Source organism: Nycticebus coucang, chromosome 11 (assembly GCF_027406575.1).
Source record: "Nycticebus coucang isolate mNycCou1 chromosome 11, mNycCou1.pri, whole genome shotgun sequence".
NCBI classification, from domain to species: domain Eukaryota; kingdom Metazoa; phylum Chordata; class Mammalia; order Primates; family Lorisidae; genus Nycticebus; species Nycticebus coucang.
The window spans coordinates 14,160,281-14,170,092 of record NC_069790.1 but is presented as its reverse complement, the minus strand read 5'-3'; positions in this window follow the sequence as shown (position 1 = coordinate 14,170,092).

The following is a 9,812-nucleotide window of genomic DNA, read 5'->3' as shown; positions in this document are numbered from 1 at the left end:
CGGGAGTTAGAGGTTGCTGTGAGCTGTGATGCTACGGCACTCTACCCAGGGCAACAGCTTGAGGCTCTGTCTCAAAAAAAAAAAAAAATCAGAAACAAGAATATGATAAAAACAGCAGCCTACCGTAGGCAGCTCTACTCTCCGCTGTAACAGCCCCACTTTCCAAAGACAAATACTTTTATGTTTTTAACCTTTTTTGAGTAGTTATTCTAAAGTGCTAAGAAGTGTACATTTGTATGATTTTTGATTAATAAATGACTTAGACATTGGATGAGGATTTAACATTCTGACTTACATTACAACCTAACAGTCATTCCCTTAGCCCCCCTCCCACACACACACCGGCTTTCTCATCCTTCCAATATACCATAAAAATCTTCTTGCCTGATGTGGAGGTGGTTGGTTAATAAAAGTTTGTTTAAGGGGATAATTATACAAAATGATATACACACTTAACATGAGGTTTCAACTTACAATTTCATTGTAGATTTATTGATCTACCTTTTGGCACAGAGTCAAGGCCTTTTTTTCTTTGAGAGTAGATCTGCTGATTGGAGGTTGCCATCATCTTCCTTGTATAGATCACATTTATAATCCACATTCTACTATTTCCAGCTCAAGATTCTTTAAAATAGAACAAGAACTTAAAGATCCCTGCAATAAAAGGGTCTATGAATGTAGATCCGCCCCCCCCCCCCCAGTTTTTTTGAGACAGAGCCTCAAGCTATAGCCCTGGGTAGAGTGCCATGGTGTCACAGCTCACAGCAACCTCAAACTCCTGGGCTTAAGCGATTCTCTTACCTCAGCCTCCCAAGTAGCTGGGACTACAGGCGCCCGCCACAACACCCGGCTATTTTTTGGTTGTAGTTGTCATTGTTTGGCAGGCCCGGGCCGGATTCGAACCTGCCAGCTCTGGTGTATATGGCTGGCACCTTAGCCACTTGAGCTATAGGCGCCACCCGACCCTTTCTATATTTGGTGTTTTTTATTCACTTTTTTACAGTTGTTTCTCTCATGGGCTAATTTAGCCAGAAGTGTTTTCGGTGATTTTCCAGTAACTCTTACAGAAACAATTCACTTGTTCGTTAACTTGATTTTTGTTTTTATGTTTCTCAGATTTCAAGTTTTTATGTGATTTAGTCACAAATACAACTGGCAAAACTGGGAACAAACACGCCTGAGCCTTAGTAGGCAAACAATTCAACCAATGAGAGCAAACATACACAGATATAACACAGAGTAACCCACAAGCTATGGATATTCAGTCTTCTGAGAGCGTCAGAAAATGTGGTTTATGTTGACATAGAGACTGTCCGTCAATCAGAGTCAATTAAGTGGGATCTGTCACAAAATTTCCTATTATATTTCCTACCCTAGCAAAGTAAATTTGGGAAGGGGCTACCCCAAGAACTTAATTTGTTAGTATCACAATGACCGAAAAGACAGAGCATTCAGAAAAGCAGCCATAAAAATTGAAAAGAGCCAGGAACTATTAACATTTAGTTTAAGGGCAAACAGTTCTGCCTACAAAAATAGAAACCACTGAGATTATCCCTGAATAATAGTCTCCCCATCATCATCCAAAAAAATAAATAAGGCAAAATTATGGTCAGGGTTGTCTATTTAAGGATGTAGAAAGTAAGAACACTGTATAAACAGTTCCATCAAAATAAAATGTTGACACTTGTGATGTCTGGACCCCCCTCCTCCCCATTCACCCTATCCAATCCCACATTATCTAGCAGCAAAAGACATTTAGGGAACTGACCTCTTTTCCAGAAGTTAGTTCTGATTTGTCTTAGTCAATCATGGCCTTTTGTTTTGTGATTGATCTGTGCCAACTTGGGTCGGAAATCACTAGGAAAGATTGACCAGTGATATTTTTTCCCCACTTTAAAAAGAAAGCCATGGGTAACAATCATGCTGGATGTAGGAAAAAATGCATAATACTTAGGTTTTGCTAAGGGCCTTGTTGTGATCATGAGCCTGAAGACAAAGTCAAAATACTTATCACTAGAGTGAGCAGAGAATTATAAAAATATAGTGCTGGTGCCTTGATCACACTATGTCTGAAAAGCTGTTCTTCAATTACATGAACAACAACTTATTATTTAAAGTTGTTTGGGGGTAGTGCCTGTGTCTCAATGGGTAGGGCGCCAGCCCCATATACCGAGGGTGGCGGGTTTGAACCCAGCCCCGGACAAACTGCAACAACAATAACAAAAAAATAAACTTGTTTGGTCACATTATGCAGCCACACATACATTCATGTTTTTCAGTATTTAAAGGACTCTTTTTCCATTATATATAAAAAAACAATCTTTACATGAGACACTTCAGTTTCTAGCAATTCAAAAAAACTTAGGTGCTGCTTTAATTTATATAGAATGTATTACCTCAAGAGGTAGAATAAGCTGAAATGGATAGTTATAGCAACATTATGAGAGACAAATGTTTAGGTCCAAAACATAACCCCCTGTGATTGATGACAGGCAGAGAAGAAAACAACCACATCTGTTCTCCAAACCTCCCATGAGGCCACTGTCAGAATGGAGTCCTGAAATGCATGGTCCCAGAGTGTGAGTGGTGGAGGTACTTCTGATAATCCTCAAAGGTTAGGGCCATACAAATATAATTGAATATTTCTATCAGGGGTTGATGGTGAACTCTCCAGGTCAAATACTAAGCTCTGCTATTTAGATGTCTTTCCATTTGAATTTTCCAAATAACCCCATTAAATATATATTATATATGTGTTTGTGTGTGTAAGCATGTGTGTGTATATATAGATATACATTTTCCCATATCTTAAGAAAGAAATATGGATATTGGATTTAAATAATTTGCCCAATGCCACAGAGTTGCTAAGTGGCCAACCTGAACTTTGTGTTATTTAACCAGGAAGCTATTCTTTTCATCATGCTGTACATTTTAGTTTAGTTACTTATTTTTTAATTTTCTGGCAATACTTGGAAGCCAAGCAATGTAGGGTATGCATAACTATAATGATTAGAAACATCTTCCAACACTTTCCTCTACTGACAGTTAGCTCCGCTTCCCTTTTTCTGATAGCATGTACCCTTTCGATGGCCTTTTCCTTTTCCTTTCGTTCTTTTTTTTTTTTTTTTGCAAGTTTTGGCCCGGGCTGGGTTTGAACCCGCCACCTTCGGTACATGGAGCTGGCGCCCTATTCCTTTGAGCCACAGGTGCTGCCCACAATGACCCTTTTCAAATAGAAAGTTTTTTGTGGTAGGTCTCTGAAAGGTGATATTCTACAATAAATGCATTTCTAATGCCTTTACATTAAAGTAATATAATAAATGGGTAGCATATCAACCCAAAGAGATTTTGAGATTAGGTCCACTTGAAAACATTATGGGAAAAAAACAGCTTTCAAAATTTAAAAATGTACTATTAGAAATACAGCTTAACTAAGGCTGCATTATATGGTCACTATCATTCTTTACATATTCAAACAGATTGTGCTTCTTTATTATAAATTCATCTCTCAGTGGTGCATTGGGGTTGTTTTGCATCCAACATTAAACTATTGGATCAAAAAAATTAGAAAACAATTAATGGCCCGGGAGATTGTGTTTAAGGAATAACAAAATGGAAGGAACATACTCATCATTATTTTCATTCTTCAATCACTAAAAGTTTGACATAAGCTTCACCCCAACAGCACTTCATGAATATAAGCAAATAGGTATCATTAGCTCCACCCTACAGAAGAATAAATGTAGGGTCAAAGCACCTGGTTCAAGGTCACATCACTGAATAAAAGGATGGCCTGGACCAAATACACATAGTGCTCGCTCCAGGACTCAACCCATCTTCAGTTTCTTCGGGCATTCACAATTTGTAACCAGAATTGTTACATGCCTTTAGCCATGCATATAAAACCAAGTTGACTTTTCTCAGAGATGAGGTTATACAATTACTGAATTTGCCATCATATTAAATCAAAAGAGAAAACAAAAAGTGGGGCTAAATCATATGCCTTATACATAAAACGTAAAACCATATCTATCTCCAATTAGATCCTGGGTAATAACCTTTTGATAATGTGTCTACTTCCACAGTAACTCCACCATGTGCTCACACTTCCTATCCAAAACCTGGAAAAGACTCTAAGCAGAGGAAATATTCAGAGGTGGGCAAGTGTGACTTTTAGCCAACTATTTGCTTCTGAAGAAGAATTTCAGGTCACCAATATGGCACGGCAAGTTCTGGGTTTTCTAATAGATCTATCTCTATCGTCTACAAAAACGAATTGAAACAAAAGCCTTATTTTCATGAAGCCCTTCCCCCCAAATGACTTTCTGAATAATTTTTTAAATGCAAAGACTACACCTATCGATGCTCTAGAACTTTACAAAGTATAGATTCTCAGGTCCCATTATTAACCTAGTATCTCAAGATCTCTGGTGGGTGAAGCATGGGAATGTGTATATTCAATAAAGTTGGAGAATTTCTGAATCAGGGCATGAAGCCCCATTTGAAACTTTCTCTGTATAAACATTTTATTCTTAATGACCTTTCCTTCTGGCTTTCAGAAAAAGAATACAGAACTATGAAGAATGATAGAAAAGAAAAAGATAGAAGAAAAACATGCAATCTGTTCATAGACAGTAAAGAGAAAAGAGGTTGAAATCCATTGATGAGCAAAGTGAAACACAGATCCAGAAATATAGAAATGCCCGCAAAACAGGCCAAGAGCTAAAAACAAAGATGCAGATAAATATGCGTAATCACAGCTGGGAGTTAAAAACATTGCATGTATTTAAACCTTGGTCTTTATTTTGGCCTCTTTTCTAAAAGCCACATAGGTAATTATGAAGTAATTTTTCTAGTCAACTTGATTGAGTGATTTTTGACAATTGTTTTTCCACAAGTCGTATTTTGTGGAAGTCAGACAATTGTTTTTCCACAAGTCAGATATTTTACTGTTGTGGCTGTTATGACAAAAAGTTCCTCTGGAGACTTCAACACCACAATAACAACCAATTGAAAACACATATCTAATAATTAGCTAGGTCCTTGTGGTAAGGTCTGTTACAAAAGGAGATGCAAGTACTCTAGTCAAAGGATTTATGTCTATCCCATGTCTACCTACTTTGGATTTTAGCATGTTAAGATTGAACTACACTCTAGAGATTCTAACTCAGCCCTTTTCATGGATGTGGACATTGAAACCCAAAGATATAAATGTGACTTAGTATAATGGAATTGTTTAGTGACTGAGGCAGGGTAAAGCTTGGATTTCCCAACTCGTGATTCAGCATTCTTTCCTCATTAGCGCCTCCTGTCTGTAGACTATCAGCTGAATAAGCAGTTGGTTATATTGGCTATAAATACTCAAAACTCTGTGTAGAGGTAGAAGATGGTTTGTGCTCTCAGCAGAAACATGGGGTAACAGCAGCTGCAGCAGAAATCGTGGCTGCCGGTGCAATGGCTGAAGCTGGATCTCCCTGCGTTTGAACTCCAGCACCATTGCATCCTGAATGTTTGACCTCGAACAAATTATTTAAGTACTCTTTGCCACAGTTTTCTTATCTATGAAATGGTCGCTCAGGTCCATCTTTGACAAAGTCGGGCAGAAGCTCTACCTCATAGAGTTCTCATAAGATTTAAAGCGCTCAGAAGGTGCCCAGCACATAACATAATTATAGGAGTTATTTAATTAACCATGTGATCACTCACACATAGTGTCCGTAGTTCCTCTCAGCTACCCGGGCTCAGAAAGCACTGTTTCCAAGTCTGGCTCCGAACTTTTTCCAAGTCTTTCCTTCTATTACTAGTAATACATAGATATTCTTTCCTGAGCCTTACTTCTTACACAAAATCTATTTCAAATTGTCAAAAAATAGGTTGCTCTTAAAGATCTCCAAGAGTTAATGCCTGCACCCTTACAAATCTGCAAAAGCAGACAAGTTACACTAAATGAAAAAGGCCCAATTTCACGAGCTCTTGTTTTACCTTCTCAAAGGTGGACATTAGTCAACTCCAGTCCCCATCCCTCCGTTTTATCCAGTCATGTCTGGGGACCCTCAGCTGTCTCACGTGAGCCCCACTGTCCCAGGGATCTTCCCCACTGCTGCTACATCCAGAGGCCACCTGTGATACCAAGCTCCCCCAAGGCTCCCAACACTGTCAGCCCATTTTCCATGCAGCATCCACAATGCTGTTTTCAGTGCAAAATCTGTGAAAATATCCCCCTCTCCCAGATAGCATGACAGTTTGCTTCCTGGAACCAAGGAGTGCCCCCTCTCAAAGATTCTCCATGTCAAAGGATTCTCCTTATACAGTCTGAAGCCCCTTCTCTCCACTGGTCTAGGCCTAAGTTCTGGAAACCTGAGTGGTGGAGGATACACCACCTGCCTTGATTTCCCCTAGTGCCTACTCCTCCTTTAGGAAAACATCAGATTCCTAACAGTCAGCCCATACCTTCATCAGACGAGTCACAGCTGAGGCTAGAGGGCACCTCCTGATCTTTCCCTTATCACCAGTATACGATGGGTTAAGATTACACCCCATTTTGTTAAATGTTTAAAGCCCAGAGATAAAAGCTACTTCTCTTATAATGCTCTTACCCACCTGTGATGCCTGGCTGCAGGAGTAAGCTGCAACCGTACAGTGCTAGGGTCAGAACTAGCCATCTTGGGCGGGGGGGAGTGGGGGAGAAGGCATGCTTGTCTTGTTTCTCTGTCCCTGTCCCTGTGACACTTGGCTTGCTGGGGATATCAGTTTAGCCAGGCAACGTTTGCTGTCCTTTCCTCTTTAAAGGAATCTCAGAATCATCCTATCTGTAAAACTTGACAGTGTTTAGCTTAGAGATCACCCCTGAGTCCTCTCTCTAGATTGTTTTCATACAGTGAAATGAATGATTAAATTAACCAAATTAGCTAGATTTTTAAAAATGTAATTCATGTCCTATTTTCCAAAGTCCACGGGAAAAGGCTCTATTTGTTTGTTCCATGTGTTCAATTTGAAGCTATTAACGACTTCATGGCAGTGTAGACTAATCCATGATCTGATAAAGACTGGTTCAAATTCACTATTTCGAGAACACAGGAGTTAGTTTATTTCAGAATTATGAACCCCTTGGCATAACAATAGCCACTAAATGTACATTATTCAGATAATCCAAGCCATTTCATCTAGCTGGCAATTTTATCATGTTTAGGATATGATTATTCAGATGGAAAATTAGTTTTATCTTTAAAAAGTATCCTATTTAATGACGACTTTACTTAGAGTCTTTGAAGGATAAATAAACTAGCCATGAAACACAAACATTTGTTGCTGAGATCAATGGCTGAGAAGCCTCCCCAGTTCCATTTGGAAGGGTTTGATGAGGGTCTTCAAAGTGCTTGGAAGTTCTAGCACAATAAGCACTTTGAAGCACAATGCTCTGTCATCCTTCTGCCTTAGGCTGGCCTGTTTCTGGCATAAATTAACAATGTTTGTCTTTTTTTTATTCCTCCTTTTCTTTCTCTCTCTCTTTCTTTCACAATGCAGGAGTTTCCTCTTAATCACTGCCTTTATCCCCTGTGAGTACCAAGCTTTTCAAATAGCATAGGCTGTGGTACTCAACAGTGGAAGACAACTTCATTAACGAGAGGCGTATTCCATGAGATCTTTTGTTGCTACATTACACTATTTATGTTAGAACATTGTGTCCCCCATATAACAGTGATGCAGGCACTGCCACCACCATGACTGTAAAAACTACAGCAGCAAATTAACTCTGGCCCTGGATGGCTTTTTCGATGTTCTTTTCTGACAATGATGGGGCCTTCCCTCAACACCTCCTCTGACTTCCCTCAGAAAAATCAGCTAAAAAAAAAAAATCTTCATTAATTTTATTGAATCAGTGACCTCATATTTCCCCAAAACCACCTTCAGATTTTCAGTGCCAAATTTTCTGCGAGTGAAAACTCTGATGTCCACTGAGTGAATTTGAAGTCAGGACGGAACTCCAAGGATCATGGGCTCTTCTTGAAATCGGATATTGTCAGTTGGGACAAGTGGCCATTTCTAAGAAGCCTGCAATAGCTCTATGCTTCTCTGCTTGTGGATAAACAATTTGTCTTCCCTATTTTTATTACCGTGGGCACTAATTACATGACAATTAAAGAAAGCCTAAAACAGTGTAATGGAGAATTCTAATGAATCCTGGCTTTTTTCATGGCCCAAAGGGAAGATTCTGAATTGGATCAGTGTAGAAATACCAGAATTCTTTTAAAGAAGCTTGCACTTGATTTGATGCAAAAAGGAATTATTCGCCTGCTCTATTTCCTTTTGTCAGTTTGAACACCTCCGCAAACAACTGTTTCCCATTTCCACGTGAAATGGATTTAGATGTTAAATGAAAACACATTCTCTTTCTCTTACACTCATATACATGTGTATACATCCTATACATACCGTATTGATACATTCTATATATATTATGTGTACATATCTGTGTGTATATATTACTTATATGCATATTCAATAGATTTTTCTACACTTGACTCCAACTTTGTTTTTTTCCAACTTTTTTTGCCTTGATTATGATAATATTCCTATAAATTTTATAGCAATATTACTCATTTATCATTTAGTGGGCTGTTTACTTAGTTTCTAATATGCATTCATTGTTAAACTTGGCAGGAAATAAAAGCTAATGCAAGTGCTCATTCATGTCCACATGTGCGTGCACACACACACACTCACACTCACAAATACCACCGGGCTCATAAACTGAAGTCCCTGGGACAAAGTTTCTCCCAGCAAAATACAAGAATAGAAAAATAAAGTAGTAAATATAAATCAAGACTATAATAATTTCCATTTCTTAATTTGAAAAAAAGTTTAAATTTCCTACTGAAATAAAAAGGGTTTGGGATTGATTTCTATGAACTTGGCATTTCACTTAGAGATATGTGTAAGTGAATTATCCGATGAGTATAATGCATCTGTGTTAAAAAGTCATAAGTGGCTCAACACTCAGTCCACTGCTACCCCGTTTTTTTTTTCTCACTGTACAGAGTGGCCTTAAAGTTCATGTGCAATTTAAAATAGCTGTCTATGTATATGCGTGTAAGAGAGAGAAAGAATGTGTTTTCATTTAACGTCTAAATCCATGTCATGTAGAAGTGGAAATATAGTTATCTATTTTAAATTGTACATGAACTTCATGGCCACATTATATAAGGAAATTAACACAAAACTGGAATCACAGAACAAAATAAAGAAGTTAACTTCGGATAGAAATTATGGGCCTGGGTTGGAATTTTAATTTCAGTTAATATTACTTAACTGTGTCTCAGATTCACCTGTAAAAGCAGAGATAACACCTACTGTACAGGACAGTTAAAACAATGATAAGTGAATATTGAATGAGGTGATGTGTGGGGACAGTCTTGGTCCATGTGGGCATTCAAAGAAGTTACTTTCTCCATATCGCCCCTGGGATATGGTACTAGGACCATATATTTCCATTTTTTTCTCTAGTAACCACAGGTACTAGAGAAAACCCAAGGATGAAGACATGGAATCATCAATTAATTCCATGATTCCAACTTGGTTCTGGTAGTCCTAGTAATGGGATTAAGCACATTCCCCTTCCCCACAAGTATATGATTCTCTAGGTTTAGTCACTCCACGCATTTCCAGTTTTCTGGTCAGAAAGGAAAGGAGGAAGAAAGAAGAGAAGGAAGGAAGAAGGAGAGAAGGAAGGAAGGAATATCTCTTTATTTCTCATAAGGACTTGCCACTACAGGTGGAGAAATGGGAAATTAACAAAATGAATAAAATATAAA